Source organism: Pseudopipra pipra, chromosome W (genome assembly GCF_036250125.1).
Source record: "Pseudopipra pipra isolate bDixPip1 chromosome W, bDixPip1.hap1, whole genome shotgun sequence".
NCBI classification, from domain to species: domain Eukaryota; kingdom Metazoa; phylum Chordata; class Aves; order Passeriformes; family Pipridae; genus Pseudopipra; species Pseudopipra pipra.
In genome coordinates this window covers 20,467,311-20,487,285 of record NC_087580.1, presented here as the reverse complement: position 1 = coordinate 20,487,285, position 19,975 = coordinate 20,467,311, and the positions used below count along the sequence as shown (strand labels likewise).

Below are 19,975 nucleotides of genomic sequence, written 5' to 3'. Positions count from 1 at the left end.
GCCGTTCCCCAGTGTGGATGTGCTGGTGTTGGATCAGGTTGGAGTTGTACCTGAAGCTCTTCCCACATTCCCCACACGTGTAGGGCCGTTCCCCACTGTGGATGTGCTGGTGTCGGATCAGGTCAGAGAGCAAGCTGAAGCTCTTCCCACATTTCCCACATGTGTAGGGCCGTTCCCCAGTGTGGATGCGCTGATGTTGGCTCAGGTTGGAGCTGTACTTGAAGCTTTTCCCGCATTCCCTACATGTGTAGGGCCGTTCCCCAGTGTGGATGTGCTGGTGTTGGATCAGGATGGAGTTGTAACTGAAGCTCTTCCCACATTCCCCACACGTGTAGGGCCGTTTCCCAGCGTGGATGTGCTGGTGTCGGACCAGGTTGGAGTTGTACCTGAAGCTCTTCCCACATTTCCTACATGAGTAGGGCCGTTCCCCAGTGTGGATGTGCTGGTGGGTGAGGAGGTGGGAGCTCTTCCTGAAGCTCTTCCCACATTCCAAGCACCTGAAGGCCTTCTCCCTGCCAGGAGGCTGCTCAGGGAGCACCAGGTTGGAGCTCTGGCTCAAGCTCTGGCCGCCTTCCCGGCACAGGCTGGCTCTTTCCTCCTCAGAGCACCCTGGGCTGGCTTTGGAGCCCCTCCTGCGGGGGCATCTCCGGCCCTTTTCCTCCCCGCTGCCTTCCTGCGCCGGGGAGCCCTTCAAAACGGCCTCTCCCACCAGGCTCTGCCGGGGGGATTTGTCCTCCGGGCTCTCCGTCCTCAGCTCGGGGCCTGGGGCAGGAAGCAACAAGGACAGGGAGGGGATTTGCCTCCGGCCCACAGGGAAGGCCAAGGACATCCCCCCAACTCCGGCCCCGGCAGGACGGCGGCGCCAGCGGGGTTGTCCTGCAGCCGGGGCCATGCTCGGCTGACAGAGCCAGCACAACACCCGCCCAAAGGGACACTGACTGCCTCCTCACCTGCCTGGGGGGCCCAAGGCATCTTCCTCTTCCTCGCAGCCTCCTCTTCCATCCGCCCAAGCTTTGGGAAGGACAAATCCTGATGGGGGGGAAACAAGGGCTGAGCGTGTTGGTTTGGGGGTTCCTCCTGCCCAAGTCCATCTCCAGAACTCATCGGGCATCCTGTCCCCATAAAAACCTCCAAAACACCAAGATTCAGCCTACAAAAACCCAAACTACCAACATTCAGGCAAAAAACCCCTCAGAAATAGCGAGATGAACCTCCCCCAAACTGCAAAAAGTTGAGAATCAGCTAAAAAATATCCCAAAATATGAAAGATACCCTAAAAAAATGTCTCCCAGAAGTTCCCCCTCTCTAGTCTGTCCCCCCTGCAGTTTGGAGGGTCTGCCCTGTCTGGGATGCTGGGGGTCCCACTTAGGGATGCTGGGAGTGTTGGGGGTCCCAAGGGTCTCTTCTCCTCTGACTCTCGCCTTCAGGGTGCCTCGTTCTCAGACATTCCCCTTCTCCAAGTTCTCCCCTTGTTGTCCCAGGGGTCCCCACTGTCCAGGCTTCCCCTTCTCCGCACCCCGTTTCAGGCTCCCGGGGGTCCCGGGGCTCCTCCCTCTCCGTGCTCCCCCCTCCAGGCTGCCGGGGGTCCTCCAGCTCCGGCATCGCCCCGCTCCGCCCTCCACACTCGGCAGCTCCCAGGCTCCACACCCACCCCCGGCACTCCCAGGGGTCCCAAACCCGCTGTGTCCCCCCCGCCGGCATGGGGCTGACAATGGAGTCGGTGGGGCCTGACCCAGCAACACCAACCCCCACCATGGGGGGGACCCGCATCCCCCGCCCACTGCCGGGGCTCTGCCCCCAACCCAGCCCGGCACCCCCAAAAAACATCTCCCGCTCACCCCCAAGAGCCACCAAGGGCACAGCCCTGCACAAGGCCCGGCTGTGCCCAAGGCACTCAAACAGCCCTACAGACAGGGGGACACCAGGGGCTGCCCCCGGCCCTGGGCAGCTCTGCTGCCACAGGCTGTGCCCTCACCATGGCCCTGCAATGGCCCTGCCTGTCCCTCACCCGGGGCCCTGCCCACATCCCTGTCCCTTGGCTCTCTCTCTGCCAGCTCAGTGTGGGGCACACGGGCTGGGGGTCCCTCCCAAGCCCCCCGGGCAGCCGGCGTTGGCTGGGGGGATGTGAGGGCTGGGCCTGCTCAGCACAGCCCCGGCCTCGTGCCCAGCGCCTCTTTCCTGCCCCACACAAGAGCTTCCCGGCCCCCCCAGGGCTCCCCTGCTGCTGCCTCTGCTCCTGGCCCTGCCTTTGCTGCTCCCTTGCCTGGGGCAGCGGCTGCAGGGGGGGATGGCAGCAGCTTCAGCTCCACAGCACTTCCTGGGGGGAGCTCAGCCCGGGGGGGACGGGCAGGGACCTGATGGGGATGGACAGGGGCCCAGCAGGGACAGCCAGGGCCTGCAGGGGAAGGCACAGGGACAACCTGGCCCCCCACACTGCCAGGGCTGTCTCTGCTCCTCCTTGCAGGCTCCGTGGCCAGGCACAGTTTGTGTTCCTGGGTGCCCACCATCTCAGCACTTGCAGCCGCTCAAATCAGCGCCCGCAGCTCTGCAGCAAAGCCCCAGCTCACCTGGCACACAGGGGATGGACACAGCACCTGCTCGGGGATGGGCACACACAGCTTTGTGCCTTCCCCACCACGGGGCTCTCCTTCCTCAGCAGCACCTCTGCCTTGCACTTATTCTCAGCCTCACCTCAGGGACAGCTCTGGGCTCACCTCCGCGCCACTTCTCAGCCTCACCTCAGGGCCTGGGCTCAAGGACAGGAACCTGCAGGGAGGGGACATCAGGTGCAAGCTGAGGGCTGCCTGCCTGCACTGGGCTCTGGGCTTTTTTTTTCTAGAACCCTCCCAGAACTTAACTTGCTTTTCTAACATCGTACTGCGAACACTGTTCCTCCTGTTCAGCTTCCTGTCCATCCCCACTCCCAGCTCCCTTTCTGCCTGCCTGCTCTCCAGACACTCTGGCCCCAGCCCGGGGAGCTGCCGGGGCTTCTTGTGGCCAAAGGGCAGGACCCGGCCCTTGGCCTGCTTGACCCTCATCCCTTGCAATCAGCCCATGGATCCAGCTTGGCCAGGTTCCTCTGCAGAGCCCTCCTGCCTTCCAGCACATCAACACACCCCCAGTTTGGTGTCACCTGCACATTTGCTGATGAAATGCCTGGTTCTGCAGCAGCTGCAGATGCTCAAGGGGCAGCAGGACCAAGTCAGGGGCCTGGGGTGGCCTGGGGGACTTTGGGGTGTGAGAGGGTCCTGGAGGAGCTGGGGAGGGGCTTTGGGGATTGGGGGTACAGACCAGTACAGACCAGTACTGACCAGGACAGACCAGGACAGACCAGGACAGACCAGGACAGACCAGTACCTCCTCACTGCTTCCCGGATCTCTCCTGGAGCAGGGCCACGTTGTCCTGGGACACCTGAGCCCCCCCAGTGCCCTCCCAGTACAGCCCAGTGCCCCCAGTACAGCCCACTGTGTTCCTGTCCCAGGGTGCCAGGTGATCCCTCTTTGGGGGGGGTTGGAAGGGATTTGAGGGGGGGCTGCGGGAGATTTGAGGGGATCTGTGGGGGGGTTGGATGGGGATTTGGGAGGTTTTAGGGGGCTTTGGGTGAATTTGGGGGAGTTAAAAGGGTCTTGGGGGCATTGGGGGGTCAAAAGTATCTGGGGGGAAGGGGATTAAAGGAAAAAAAGGGGGGGTTGAGGGACCTTTAGGGGGAGTTAATGAGGGCTAGAGGGGGAGAGGAGGGCCTGCACCAAGAGCAGGTGAGTCCTGAGACCCCCCTCGTGTCCCCAAGACCCTTTCAGTGTCCCCAGTTCCCCCCTTGACACCCCCAATTCCACTGTCCACAAACCCCTCCCCACTGTCCCCAAACCCCATCCCTGATGTCCCCAACCCTCCATCTCACCCCAGGAGCCCCCCCTGGACCCTCTGACCACAAAAACACCCCCCCCACGCTCACAGAAAGGCCAAGGGCATCTGGGGACACACTGGGGACACACTGGGGACAGTTGGGGGGATTTGGGGGGCACTGGGAGATTACTGGGGGATACTGGGTGTCATGGTTTGAGATAGTCCCCAAATCCAATTCCCTAGTTCCATCCCCCCTCCCACATCGCAACCTAATGTGAGATGGGTTTTTCCAGACAAAACACACCAGACTCAAAGTGGGGGAAAGGGAATATATTACAATGACTGTACAAATAAATACCATATCACATTATACACATGATCACAAACTATCTCTACCATGACATATAGTATTTACAATGATCAGATCTCTTCTCCCCTCCAAATAAAAGTCCAGGAGGGAAAGAAGGACAGATCCCTTCCAGTATTTAAGCAGCAGCATTTTCTGAGGCAGCAGTCTGTCTGTCTTCTCCACATGCAGCAGCTGATAGCTGGCTTTCTGCCAGCACTCAACGAGGGAGGTATCAAACTCCCCCCGGCCCCATCGCCTCACAACCGAGGGGTCTTCCGTGGACTTCGTAACCCCAGACAAGGTCGTATCACCACGTCATATCACGAAGACACAGGGGGGTCTTCGTGACTGTCTGGTATCTTCAGGAGACTCAGCTCCTTCTTGCAGGGCCTTTGTGCCACTGCCTCTCAGGCTGCCACCGCGGCAGCAGTGCAAGGGGGGGAGGAACCAAGGTCAACTCCCCCTGCATTCCATCTGGCCGTCCCGGTCCAGCTCCCGGGACGCTCTGAGCTTCTCAGCTCTCTCTCTCTCCGGTGCTGCATGTCAGTGTTGTCGTGGTTTGGACCTTGTTTTCCCCCAGAGGCTGAAAGAAGTGGTAGACCCCAAGGGGTGGAAACCCTTGGAAGTTTTGAAATTTTGTCCAATGGGCGCTCCTGCAGAAATGTAAACATATCACAACCAGACCGGAAGAGAAGAGTTGTAGTTTTGGTGGTTGTTGTAGAAGTGGTGGCCATGTTGTGAGCCACGAGGTAGGGGCTCTGTGCCCCTTGGGCCTCTGGCCCCCTCCCAGCCCCAGCTGGGGGCTGCAGGGACCTGGAACAGCATAAAGCTGGGCTAGGTGCCTGTAGTTATGCTGGGAGATGTTCTTCTCCATGGGCGCAGAGCAGCAGCCGACGCTGACCAGAGAAACGGTGGCAGAGAGCCAAGAGATAAGAACCAGAACTGGAGAAGCAGCAGAAACAACATGCAGCACCGGAGAGAAGACTCCTGGAAAGGGAGGAGAAGAAGAGAGCAGCAGAGAGACAGAGTTTGGGGTAAGAGACTGTACCAGATCCCCCAAAACTCCCTTGGAGACCCTCTTGGAGAAGAGGGACATGGACTCCTATTTTAGAGGAGCCTTGGAGTATGCAGCACCAGAGAGAGAGGAGCTGAGAAGCTCAGAGCGTCCCGGAGCTGGACCAGGACGGCCAGATGGAATGCAGGGGGAGTTGACCTTGGCTCCCCCCCCTTGCACTGCTGCCGCGGTGGCAGCCTGAGAGACAGAGCACAGAGCTCTGCAAACAGGAACTTGAATCCCCTGAGGAAGGGACTTTCACGAAGATGCCCCGGCATTTCGTGATATGCCTGTGGTGATGCGAGTCTTGTCCCTGCTGGCAGTCCACAGGTGAGGCCTTCGCTTGGACCGAAGGAGAGCCGAGGGGCTTGGAGACCCCCTTGTGTATGTTGAACAGAGATCCAGCTACAACAACCCAGTTACTGCTGCATGGAAGACAGAAGGGAAGCTGCTGCTTAAGGACTGGAAGGGATCTGTCCTTCTTTCCCTCCTGGACTTTTATTTGGAGGGGAGAAGAGATCTGGTCCATTGTAAATACTATATGTCATGGTAGAGATAGTTGTGATCGTGTGTATAATGTGATATGGTATTTATTTGTACAGTCATTGTAATATATTCCCTTTCCCCCACTTTGAGTCTGGTGTGTTTTGTCTGGAAAAACCCATCTCACATTAGGTTGAGATGTGGGAGGGGGGATGGAACTAGGGAATTGGATTTGGGGACTATCTCAAACCATGACACTGGGACACACTGGGGGGAACCAGGGGGCACTGGGAGGGACTGGGGGGGAACTGGGGCACATTGTGGGACACTGGTAGAGAACTGGGGAGTTACTGGGGGATTACCAGGACACATGGGGGGACACTGGGAGGTTACTGGGCCATACTGAGGGTCACTGAGAGCTCATTGGGATATACTGGGGGCACTGGGATCCCCTTATCCGGATGTGGTACATCTCCCTCCCCGGATTTTGGGGGGCATCCCTAGGACCCCCCCCCCTTGGGGCTAGGGGAACCCCTAAACCCCATTGCTGGGCTTCAGGGGACTCCACAAAATCCCCTCAAAACCCCTGAAATCCCCCCCTTGATCCATTGAAACCTCCTCGAGGTCCCCTCAAATCCCCTCAGAGACCTCATCACCCCCCCAGGACCCCCTAAATCCTCCCAGTGACCCGCAAAACCCACCTGGGACCCCCCAAGCCCATTCAGGGACCCCCCAATCCCCCTCAAGGACCCTCAAAACCGTCTGAGACCCCTTAAACCCCCCAGAGACCCCAAAACTGCCTAAAAAGTTCACGCAAAACCCCCACGACCCCCCAGCCTCCTCAGAGACCCCCAAAGCCCACCTGGGACACCCCAAATCTCCTCAGAAACCAAAAGCCCCTCAGAGACCCCCAAACCCCTTCAGAGACCTTCAGCCTCCCCCCTGAGTCCCCTCAGGACACCGAACCCCCTCCGGGACCGCTCAAAACGTCCCCGGGAACTCCGGAACTTCTCCGCCAAACCCTCCCGAGCCCTCCAGCCTTTCCACCCACAGCCGCGCTCCCCGCAGCCCCCGAGGGGATCCCCAGAGCCCCGCTCCCGCCGCCCCCCCGCCAGCTCTCACAGTTCAGCGCAGAGGCCGCCCCGCCGCCTCCTCCGCCATCGCGGCCACGCGGACAAAATGGCGCTCGCTCCGCGCGCGCGCCGCCTGGACTGACCCGCGCCGCAGCCAATCAGCGCGCGGCCACGGCCCCGTCCCGCCCCCGTCCCGCGCGGGGCATTGTGGGAGTTGGAGTCCTTGCGGCGGGACTCGATAGGACGAGTTTGGTTTTAGTTTTTCTATCTTCTTTTATTTTCTCCTTTTACTTTCTTTCTTCTTTATTTTGTCCCCTTTTTTCTTTCTCTTTTTTTCTCTTTTTTCTTTGTTCTTTCTTTTTGTTTTTTTTTCTCATTTTTTCCTGTTTTTTCTTTTTTTTTTTTTCTCTGAAGTCTAGACAACTTTAGGAATAAATTTAAAAGCCAACACAGTGCTATACATGTAGGATGTAAATGTAAGGAAGTAGTAATGAAATCTCTGGCAAGACTTCACTCCTACTGTGCTCAGTAATCCTTACCACATCATAAAAATCTGCTTTCTTAAAAATGTGAGAAGAAAGTTGATCCTAGGAATAAAAGTTATGAACTGGGAAGACAAGAACAGAAAAGCCCTCGTTCTGAAACAGTCACAGAAAAGGCAAACAACTGAGACACAAATATTAAGTGATGAAAGAGAAGTCACACAAAGAAATATTTTAGAGATATGCAGAAGAATTACAAGCATTGCTCCATTTTGACTAATTCTTCCTTACTTTATTTGCTGTGATAAATAGCAAAACTATCTGCTTAAAACTGGGAGAATTTTACTGATTAATACACTACAGACCACTGAGGGTTTGTGTGCCAGTTCTGCTTCTCACTCGTTCAGTAAAGCTGAGCAGAACTTCTGATTACACAGAAATGCCAAGTGGCTGCAGACTGGGCTGGGAGGGAGCAAATCACCCTGAAAAACAAAGTCCCAGTGCTGCCTGGGAGTGCAGAAGAGCAGGGACGGTGTCAGGAAAGACATCTCCTGAGAGGAACATGATGAACTCAAGTCCAGTTTCCTTTTGTCTTCTATCCAAGTTATTTGGGAGACAGTTGTGACAGTTTTTCTCTAAAATGCAGGTAGAAGGCCAAATCTTGATTTCCTTGGCTTTGGCATTATTGATGTTTTTGGATACTTTTTCATTCCCCCACTTCAATTATATGGCAAGACAGCAGAGAACTCTGCAAAAAGGTTTCTTTAACACAAGTTGAAAATTCAGAGGTTATTTTTAGTTTGAAAAAAAAATTGTACTCTTGGCTTACTTTGCATAAAGGTCTTATTCACTCCTCTGATGACAGTAAAAAAGCCAACAAACAACATCAGAAATCTCAGACATTAGGGTATGTTTGGCAGGTGTAATTACTACAGAAAAGAATAAACTGTTGTATCTTCCCTTTCTCTCTCCTTTTCTCTCTTCAGTCTCAGTGGCCTTTGTGTCTCATTGTCTCAGAATTTTGCAGGTATTTACATTTTCCCCATCTTACAGCACAAGGATATCCCCTTTTACATGGTAGCCAAGCTGATGTTTGGTTGGAAACAAGCTATAGGAAGGAAAAATATTTTAATTAAGCAAAGGGTTTCAAGAATTCAGATATAAAATTTCAAATTTTTAAAATTCCATTTCAGATCTTTTTTGAAACCTCAGAGAAAAATCCCACAGAGTAATTTTTAACTGTAAATGGGACCAGCAATAAAGCAAAAGCACTTTTATGGCTGTCATGTTTAAGAAAGATCATCTCTGGTTTTGTCCCCAGCTAAAGATGGGAACAAAGCAGTGATTTGATTCCCTCTACATTTCAGCCTCAGCAAGATCTTAAAAGAACCTTCATTTTCCCCCACTTCAGCTTTTTTTTTGTTTCCTAATGTGGAAAGGTGATGAAAATGTCACAGGGTGACAGAACTTTGCTGGAGGAACACAGAGCTCATTGCAAGCAGAGGAACTTCAAAGCTTCCTCAGCTGTGCCAAGTGGCTCAAACCTTCAAACCCTGTCCCTTCACTCAAGTGCTTTGTGATGACCAGGCTCACTTCCATAATCTGCATTCAAGTGCAGAAAATACAGAATAACATGACAACAAAACCCCAACCAGCAAACAAACAACTCACAGACATTTGCCTTCCCTGACAGTTAATGAAAATGCCATTTTATTCTGAAAACTGTAGGGGCAGGAGTTGTCAAAAATTAAAAAATATTAAAAAGTGAGCTTTTTAGAAAAGCAGTGCAAACCACAGGAGTAAAGTAACATAGAAATTGATCCAATTCCTGGTACTTACATATATCTGGAAATTGGTTCTAAAGAGCAAATTCACAGTGCGATTTTTCAGATGTCTTCTGTAGGTTTTCACCTGGAATTTCAATGTCATTTTATTGTAGAATTCCTTCAACAGAAGAACCCAACTTGTCACATAAATAAGGTTGACTTTAATTACAGTACTGAAAAGTCCAGTTGATTTACACAGAATGAAAAGAAAAACCAACACAAAAAAAAAAAACCCCAAGCATGAAAACCTTTGAATATATATAAAAATGGCATACTTCACCTAAATTGTGTCCTTTTCTGGACTAGATTAGCTGTCTCTGATAGAATACACCCCCATTCACAGGAAAAAAATGAAATACATAATACACCTCTCACCTTCACAATATGTTAACTATTCAACTGTTTTCATTCTCTAGTTCTTAAAGTTAACCATGTGACAAATTAGAAGCCAAAAAGAACAATTTTGGTAGTGAGAACTACTAATGCAAACATATTCTTATGAACTCCCAGTCCTCAGTTGAGACAACAAATAACATTTTGTTCAACAGAGTGTTTGTGGAATTGTTACAGGCACAGAAAAAACACTTTTTCACACTCACCTCCTGGAGGCCTGACAATTGTTACAGCATCACTCATCAAGCTGCCCTGGCTGTTGGATGCATTCACTTGCACTGTGGAGTTAGAAAATGGAATCAGGCCTTTAATGGTACCTATACATTGAATTTCCTGCTGCTGCAGAACATCTGAGTGTCATTTACCACAGAATAATGAGCAATATCTGTTAGGAAAAAACAAGAAAGGGGGAGAAGAACAAATGTTAGGCTTTGTGTCTGCTACTTTTCACTGTCTTTAGGAACTAAGTCTTACTCCTACTCAAAAGAAGACTTACTATTTATACCAATAACACACACACACAAGAAATTTTGGCTATTGGGGAGAAAAAATATTATTCATCATTTCTCCTGCTTTTGGCAACAGTTTATGGTACCTGTAAACCTTGGAAAATAAACCAACCAATCCATGAAGCAACCCTGCAGTTGCAGAGCTGACTGCTCTATACTGCAAACAGGAGCCAGCTCTCAGAAATTACTGATCTTCTGGAAAAGCTGTGGGATAACTGCAAATTCCAAACATTACTGTTAATTCTTGTGCCTCTGATACACTGGTAACAATTTCTGAATTCACCAGAAAAATGCTCACCTTAGGAGTTTATCAGCTAACTCATTGCATAGAGCAGAAAGTCCCCTGCAGTAACACCTGCTTTCCAGCACGGCCTGCAGTCCCCTCACAGGTAAAAGGGTTGGAAGCATTCAGTTTATCAGCTGAAATCATCAGAGGACACCACAGAACCTCCATGTCCTTTGCAAACCTTTTAAGATCTCACACTTAAGACAATATTCTGCCCTACAAAAATAAAGAAACCTTTTCCAAAATACCTACTAAGATTAGAAAATAAAAAAAAAAAAATTGTATGTCAGGTCATAATTTTTTTCAAATCAATGAAGAGTTCACTCACATATCTGAGAGCAAAGCTGAGCTCATTTAAAGATTATCCTGTATTTCCAACATATAAAGCACTCTATAAATGATTAATATTATTACTACTGTTCATCATTCCATGGAGAGCTCTCACAGTGAACCAAAGGAAATTCTCTGTTACAAACAACAGCAGAATCACACAAGTCTAAGATCACAGGTATGAGAATGACATTAAACAGTATATAACTATTAAAAATATTGGAAGTGAAGTCAGGCATTGTCACAGGGAGCAGATTGAATATTCACATCTGAGTCCTCTACAAAACCCAGATAAGATAAAATTACAAAAACCCCAGAAAATCAACGTTTTAATTAATTTTTAAGGGAAACTCCTTGGATTTACACATTGTTATTCAAGTTTTAAATGAGCTGTTAAAACTGAAATGTTATTAAATCTGAAATCGGTTTTCCAATCTCCCACATTTCCAGGATGTGCTCTAACACGTGTGTGTGCAGCACATTTCAGTCCTGCTCACTGGACATTTCACCACAGAGGAGTGATCTGGATTTTCTTCTAATTTGGGGATTCCTACAAACAATCTCTGATTTACTCACGGTCCAAGTCCAGGCAATTCCATGATTTTGGTGTTCACAGAGTGGCACAAAGGGTGTTTGCAGTGATTCTTCTGGTAACACATGACAAACTTATTTTCTGAGGTTTTGTGGAGGGGGGGCAGTCTTGTAAAACTCTTTGTAAACCTGCCTTGTACCCAGTTCCTTCTTGCTCCAATTCTCCCTGGATGACACCGTGCCACAGCACCAGAGCCCCCGGACAGACTCCAGCAGGGTGAAGGTGGGATGGTTTCATGGAGCCTGAGGGATTCAGTTGGGATTTCACTGAAGTTTACACAAGCCCCAGACCCCATTTTAGATACAGCAATGAAGGCAAAACTTCTCATCCTGCCAGAAGAACAACCACGTTTGACACATTCCACACACAGAATCCTGCAGGAGCAAAGTGATTTTGTCTGACATCACTCTCATGGACCCAGGCTGCTCAACCAGCACCACAAAAATGCATCCACAGTCCTTGAACTCAGCTCTTCAATTGGACATCAAACCCTCCTTCTGCACCTTTGTGAAACTTTCCCCAGTGACATGAAACATTCAGGACTCAGCTGGCGGTGGAAAAAAGATGCATTTTTTAAACATTTCCCCTCCAATGTCTAGGAAAGTTTAAAAATTAGTGTTGACAGGTTGGCTCATAGGAGAGATTCAAACTTTAAGCATAAAAGTGGGCTGCCTAGTAGCAATTTATATGCCAAATTCATGAGAAAATTAAACTTTTTCTATCTACAGTACAGTTTTAACATGGTAATATTTTTATTTTCATCCACCTGAACCTGGAAGGAAAACATGTGTTTCCTCTGATGATATTTTTATTCCATTATTAATCTTTCTTCCAATGGCTAACTATACTATATTTTAAAAAGACAGTTTTGAGTAACACAATATGAATTAAAAGGATAACACTCTATTCCAAATTGCCTGGATAACAACATTAAGATACAGTAATTATACAATTAGTTGTAACATTAAATTCTAGTTATAGCAGAGTGATTACTCGGCAATTATAAGAAGTATATAATTTCTCAATAATTAGGAGAAGTATGTAATTACATCACCATTTGATTCAGCTCAAAAATGAACCTGCAAATTTACAAAGAGATTGACAACACAGCAGCTCAACATTTTTCATTGCTTCTAATAAAAAGCCAAGGAGGACTTGCAAGTTTCCTAACCCGAACTTTACACAGACCAAAGGTGGTTTTATCCCTCTTCCCAGCCAAGCAACTTACTGCTGCTGGCAAGGAAAATGTTAGAAGGACATTTTTAAAATGCAGGTCTTGCTGGGGCTGACTTGCAATTTGCAGCTTTGCCACTTCTCACTGCTTCACCTCAGCTGTCAGTGGGCTGGAAAATGCAGACCCAGAGGTTCAGCCTGACAGACAGTGACACAGTGACAACCCTGTCACATCATTCCATGCCAGTCCTGCCCAGCCTGCCCCAGTGAGGACCCAATTGGTGAGGAGAAGGGGACGAGGCCTCTCTTTTGCCATTTGTCATGGGTGTTTTTCTCTCCATCCTGCTCACAGGTCCTACTGTAGCCCACCAGCAGGTCCGCTGCAGATCTGAACAGCAGGTGCCTCAGGTACCGGGACAGTCCTAAAAGACACTGTTTCCTTCAGACAAGTGGTTTGTACCAGAGCACCTCCTTGTTCCTGCACTCGGCCTTGTCATTGCTGCCAGGAACAGACACCAGCACGCCAACAAGCAAGGGCTCTGCACAACACAGGAACAACCGAAAGAGGCAGAAAACTAACTCCCTGTGACATCACGTCCTCCTCTGTGATATCACTGCTCTCCTGGGAAATCACAGCTTACCTGTGACATCACACCTTTCCGGTGACATCACACCTCCCATATGACATTACATCTCTCCTATGACATCACATCCATCATATGACATCACACCTCTCCTGTGATATCATGTCATCCCTGTGACATCATGTCCTCCCCTGTGACATCACATCGTCCGCATGACATCACAGCTCCCCTGTGACGTCACATCCTCCCCGAGACATCACATCCTTGTTGTGACATCAAGGCTCCTCTATGACGACACATCCATCATATGACATCACATCTCTCGTGTGATATCATCCCTGTGACATCACATGCCCCATGACATCACATCCTACCCATGACGTCACAGCTCCCCTATGATGTCACATTCATCATATGACATCACACCTCTCCTGTGATACCATATCATCCCTGTGATGTCATGTCCTCCCTGTGACATCATATCTCGTCTATGACATCACATCCTTCCTGTGACATGACATCTCCCCTGTGACATCACACCAGCCCTGTGACATCACATATCCCCTGTAACATCACACCTTTCCATGACATCACAGCTCCCCTTGACATCACAGCTCCCATATGACATTACATCCTCCCCTGTGACATCACACCTCTCCTGTGATGTCATATCATCTCTGTGACATCACGTCCTCTCCTCTGACATCACATCCTCCCCATGACAGCACAGCTCCCCAATAACATCACATCCTTATTGTGACATCACATCTCTCCTGTGATATGATATCATGCCTGTGACATCTCATGCTTGTTTGTGACATCACATCCTCCCCTATGACATCACATCTCCCCTGTGGCATCACAGCTCCTCTGTGACGTCACAACCATCATATGACATCACATCTCTCATGTCATATCATATAATCCCTGTGATGTCATGTCCTCCCCTGTGACATCACATCCTTCCTGTGACATCACAGCTCCCTTATGACATCACATCCATCATGTGACATCACATCTCCCCTGTGACATCACACCTTTCCCGTGACATCACATCTCCCCTGTGATGTCACATCCTTCCTGTGACATCACATCTCCCCTATAATGTCACATCCATCATATGACATCACACCTCTCCTGCGATATCATATCATCCCTGTGACATCACGTCCTCCCCTGTGCCATCACATCTCCCCTATGACATCACACCTCCTCATGACATAACAGCTCCCCTGTGACATCACATCATTCCTGTGACATCACATCCTTCCTGTGACATCACATCTCTCCTGTGACATCACCTCCTTGTTGTGACATCACATCCCCCTTGTGATATCACATCCTTATTGGGACATCAAGGCTCCTCTATGACATCACATCCATCATATGACATCACATCTCCCCTGTGACATCACATCCAGTGTCATCCAGATCCATCCCAAGGCTGGGGGTGTGTGTCAGACAGGCAGAACCACAAATGCCTGCACAGCCCAGAGCAGTCAGTGTGGGGCTGTGCTTGCTGCTGCAGAGACCCCCAGGGAACAAACCCAGGCAGGAGTTTGAGGGGGTGTCCCTAAGGAGGACACTTGACTTATTATTGCTTATTATTTGTAATATCTTATAGATCTATCACACAACAGCTAAGGATGGATTCTATAGAATATGTGCCATAGATATTTGGGTTGGGTCTGGCTGAGCTGCAGTTCAGTTCCCCACAGCAGCCCTCCCAGTGCTGGGCTTGGCATTGGCAGCTGGAAGGGGGTTGAGAACACCCCAGTGTTTTGGCCACTGCTGAGCACAGCACCAACACTGGGACATTCCTTCCTTAGCTGAGGGCAAGAGCCTGGCAGGGGACCCAAGTAGGCCAGCTGAGCCCAACTGACCACAGGGACATTGCAGACCATGGGAGGTCAGCTCAGCTCTAAAAGCTGAGGCACAGAGCAGGAGGGGGGCATTCATTGTCTAATGGCTGCCTGCTGAGGAACCCTCACAGGTACCCAAGCCCTGCTCCTCAGGAGTGGCCGACCATGGCTGCTCATGGGGAGTAGAGAACAAACCCTGCTGTCTTTTGCTTTAAATAAACTGCCTTATCTCAACCCATCAGTTGATTTTTTTTTCCACTTTACTCTCTCCCCTGTCCCACTGGGAAGGGGAGTGATAGAGCGGCTGGGAGGGCACCTGGTGTCCAGCCAAGGTCAACCCACCACACACCTGAACATTTCCAGAGACTCCACCCCCTCCCTGGGCTACTTGTTCCAATGCCCAAACACTCCCTCAGTGGAAAAAGGTTTCTTTAATATCTAATATGAACCTTGCCCAACGCAATTTAAGGCCATTCCCTCACAACCTTTCACTATCGTCTTGGTAGAAGAGACCAGCCCTGACCCCACTAAAAACCTCCTTTCAGGTCATTGTAGAGAGCAATGAGGTCCCCCCTGAGCCTCCCCTTCTCCAGACTCAACCAGCCCAGTTCCCTCAGCAGACATGTTTTCCAGAGCCTTCCCCAGCTCTGTTCCCTTCTCTGGACACGCTCCAGCCCCTCAAGGGCCTTTTTGCACTGAGGGACCAGAACTGGACACAGCACTCAAGGTGGGGCCTCCCCAGTGCCCAGCACAGAGGGGCAATCAGTTCTCTGCTCCTGCTGGCCACACTCTTCTCCACAAAGGCCACGATGCCCTTGGCCTTCTTGCCCCCCTGGGCACACTCTGCCTCATATCCAGCTGCTGTCAAGCAGCACCCGCAAGTCCCTTCCTGCTGAGCAGCTCTCCAGCCCCTCTGCCCCCAGCCTGGAGCATTCCAGGGGGTTGTTGGGAGCCAAGGGCAGGCCCTGACACTTGGCCTTATTGATCCAGCCTGTCCAGATCCCTCTGCAGAGCCTTCCTGCCCTCCAGCACATCCACACTCACACCCAATGTGGTGTTGTCCACGACTTTACTGAGGGGGCACTCGATCCCCTGGCCCAGATCATCAAGAACGGTGTTAAACAGGAGCAGCCCCAACCCTGAGCCCTTGGGAACCCCACTAGTGACCGGCCCCACCTGGATTTCCTTCCATTCCCCACCACTCCCTGGGCCATCAGACACTTTGTCACCCAGCAAACAGGTCCCTGGGCAAGCCATGAGCAGCCAGTTTGTGCAGGAGATGCTGGGGGAGATGGTGCCAAAGGCTTTCTGGAATTCCAGAGAGACACATCCCAGCCTTTCCCTCAGCTGCTGAGCGGGTCCTTTGTCAGAGAAGGAGATGAGGTTGGTCAGGCAGGACCTGCCTTTCCCAGCCCCACACTGGCTGGGCCTGATCCCCTGGTTGTCCAGCCCGTGCCATGGGATGGCACTGAGGAGGATCTGCTGCATGGACTTCCCTGGTCCTGAGGTCAGTGGGACAGGCCAGGAGTTGCCCAGATCCTCCTTTTGGCCCTTCCTGGGGATGGGCATCCCATTTGCTTGTTGCCAGTCAGCTGGGACTTGTGCAGTTGTGCAGCACTGCTGGGCAATGAGTGAGAGTGGCTTGGCCAGCTCTTTCTCCAGCTCCCTCAGGACTCTTGGCTGCATCCCATGTGGGCCCAGGCACTTGGGGGGGGGTCTCACTGGCAGAGCAGGTCACTGACCATTTCCTCCTGCATTCTGGGGGCTTCACTCAGCTCCCCATCACCAACTGCCAGCCCTGGGAGCTGGGGATGCTGAGGACAACTGCTTTGGGTGTTAAAGACTGAGGTAAATAAAGCAATAAGTAACCTCATGGAACCAAGGACCACTGTGACACTGCAGGGCCTTCTGGAGCCCTGGGACACTGGGCAATCTCATGGAATCAAGGCAGCACTGTCACCCTGGGAAAACTCCTGGAATTCAGGGCCCATTGTGACACTGCAGGTGTCACACATGGAACAAAAGGAACCCTGGGATGCTGCAGAAACTCCTGGAACCAAGGGACCATTGTGACATTGAGGGGGCTGATGGAATCAGGAGTCCATTGGGACAATCCAGGGCCTCATGAAATCAAAGGAATTCTGAGACACTGTCAAACCTCCTGCAACCAAGGGTTCCTGATGACATGCGTGTCCTCCTGGAACCAAGGGAGCCCTGAGATATTTCTGAACCTCCCAGAATCCAGGGGCCACTGTGACCCTGCAGAACCTCCTGCATTCAAGTGGGCCTTGTGAAACTGCAGGCTCTCCTGGAACCCAAGGATTCCTGGAACACTGCAGAGCTCACGGAACCAAGGGGCCACTGTCCCACTGCAGCTGCTTCTGAAGCACAAGGGACCCTGGGACAATGGGAAATCTCCTGGAATCCAAAGGGCATTTTGGGACTGCAGGGCCTCATGGAACTAAAGGAACCTTTGGAGACTCTGGAAGCTCATGGAATCCAGGGGCCATTGGGACATGTGGGGCCTCCTGGAAGCAAAGGAACCCTGAGAATTTCTGTGGGAACAAGTTAAGGCAGCAGCAGCTGCATTCAGTTAATCAGGGTCAACCAGGAGTGTTTTGGCCTTGACTGGTGTTTTCCATCCAGAGAGGGCTGTTTGCCAAAGTGGAAACCACTTGGAACGCTCTGCATGGCAGCCTGTGTTTTTCTCTGGTGGCTGAACACAGCCAGCACATGAGGGGAGGGGAATGTGTGGGATCAGGGCACTGCTTTGGGGCCATGCTGGGAATTCCAGTGGACTAAAAGACAAAGCCCAGGTGCTGTTTCCAAAGGAACCCCAATGAAAGGGGGACATTGGAAAGATGAGCGGACAAATCCTGAAATGGAACTCTGTGTGTGCAGCCTCATTTTCTCCTTCAGTGCCCACAGGAGAGGGGAAAAAAACTGGGGGTTGGGACCCGAAAACTTTTTTGAGGGGGAGTTGGGGATTGAGGGGACAATGGGAAAGTGGGAGGAACAAGGAGAAGGGTGGAAAAGGGGGGTGGTCTGGTAGGTCCGACAGTCCCATGACGGTCTTTGGGCACAGGGGGGCTGGGAAAAGGGGGTGGCCCCCCGGAGCTCCTAATTTCCTGTGGGGTGCTGGGGGCTGCTGGATCCAATCTCAGCCTTGCTTTATGCAAACACTTTCAGTTTAGAGGAATTACAGAGGTGTGACTGAACCACTTTTGTCCCCCAGGTCTTAATGATGGCAAATCAGATCTATTGATAGAAATGAATTTATTTAGGGTTACAAATGATTAGACAAAAGATCTTCATCACAATTAATTACTGCACATTAGAAACACTAAAACTACCAGGAGTACAGGATAAGATAGGACAGTGCTCTACACTAAAGCAATTGTTGAAGCAATTCTACTCAAGCTGGCACCAAAGCAATAATTCTTAATTAGAGATGGATGGAACTCCCCCAGACCAACGCTCGTGGGGAGATCTCTGCTCTCAACCTCCAGCAGTGACCTTGGGGGGTCCCCAGCCAAGGCAGGAATCTCCACACACCCCCCAGGAAGGGTTCTGTTGGAAGAAGCTGCCCCTGGGAAAGGGGACTGGCCCTTTGTGGTCGAAAGGGATGGACCGACAGTCACTGCACTCCAGGGGTTGCCTCCCCATCAGGGGGTTCATTTGGGGTGGAAGCAGCGGTCGAAGCTCTTCCTGCAGTCGGGGCACTCGAGGGCTTCCCTTACCAGTGGGTCCGTTGGTGTGAGGTCAAGTTACCGCTCTGGGTGAAGCTCTTCCCACACTCCCCGGTGTGGATGCGCCGGTGCCTGACGAGGTGGGTGTTCCGCTTGAAGCTCTTCCCGCAGTCGGTGCAGCGGAAGGGCCTCTCATCCGTGTGTGTCTGCTCATGCCTGAGGAGATTCTCTCTGGTCCGAAACCTCTTCCCACAATCCAAGCACTTGTAGGGCCGTTCCCCAGTGTGGATACGATGGTGTTTGCGGAGGGTTGAGCTATGGCTGAAGCACTTCCCACATTCCCCACATTTGTAGGGTCGTTCTCCGGTGTGGGTGAGCTGGTGGGTGCAGAGGTTGGAGCTCTGGCTGAAGCTCTTCCCACATTGCCCACACGTGTAGGGACGTGCCCCAGTGTGCATGTGCTGGTGTCGGATGAGGCTGAAGCTCTTCCTGAAGCTCTTCCCACATTCCAAGCACCTGAAGGTTTCTCCCTGCTGGGAGGCTGCTCAGGGAGCACCAGGTCAGAGCTCCCCCTCAAGCTCTGGCCGCCTTTTCAGCACAGGCTGGCTCTTTCCTCCTCAGAGCACCCTGGGCTGGCTTTGGAGCCACTCCTGCGGGGGGATCTCCGGCCCTTTTCCTCCCCGCTGCCTTCCTGCGCCGGGGAGCCCTTCAAAACGGCCTCTCCCACCAGGGTCTCAAGGGGGGATTTGTCCTCCGGGCTCTCCGTCCTCAGCTCGGGGCCTGGGGCAGGAAGCAACAAGGACAGGGAGGGGATTTGCCTCTGGCCCTCAGGGAAGGCCAAGGACATCCCCCCAACTCCGGCCCCGGCAGGACGGCGGCGCCAGCGGGGTTGTCCTGCAGCCGGGGCCATGCTGGGCTGACAGAGCCAGCACAACACCCGCCCAAAGGGACACTGACTGCCTCCTCACCTGCCTGGGGGGCCCAAGGCACCTTCCTCTTCCTCCCAGCCTCCTTCATCTGGCCAAGCTTTGGGAAGGACAAATCCTGATGGGGGGGAAAACAAGGGCTGAGTGTGTTGGTTTGGGGGTTCCTCCTGCCCAAGTCCATCTCTAGAACTCATCGGGCATCCTGTGTCCATAAAAACCTCTAAAACACCAAGATTCAGCCCAGAAAAACTGAAACTACTGAGAATCAGGCAAAAAAAAACCCAGAAAGAGCAAGAAGACCCCAGCCCACCCAAAGTGCAAAAAGTTGAGATTGAGCTAAAAAATACTCCAAAATACAAAAATTAGCCCAAAACATCTCTCCCAGAAGTTCCCTCTCTGGTCTCTCCCCTCTAGGGTTCAGAGGGTCTCCCCTGTCTGCGATGCTGGGGGTCCCATTTAGGGATGCTGGGAGTGTTGGGGGTCCCAAGGGTCCCTTCTCCTCTGACTCTCACCTTCAGGG

At 51.6% G+C, this 19,975-nt stretch overlaps 1 protein-coding gene across 1 annotated transcript in view; it reads right to left on the bottom strand.

The window, feature by feature from the left end:
- Positions 1-947: 947 nt before the first annotated feature.
- The window catches only part of LOC135405349 (zinc finger protein 70-like), a 431,851-nt gene continuing 412,823 nt past the window's right edge, over positions 948-19,975 (bottom strand). Inside the window, exon 2 of the transcript XR_010425823.1 lies at positions 948-1,029. The gene's annotated coding sequence lies outside the window, so the exon portion shown is untranslated. The remainder of the gene's footprint in view (positions 1,030-19,975) is intronic.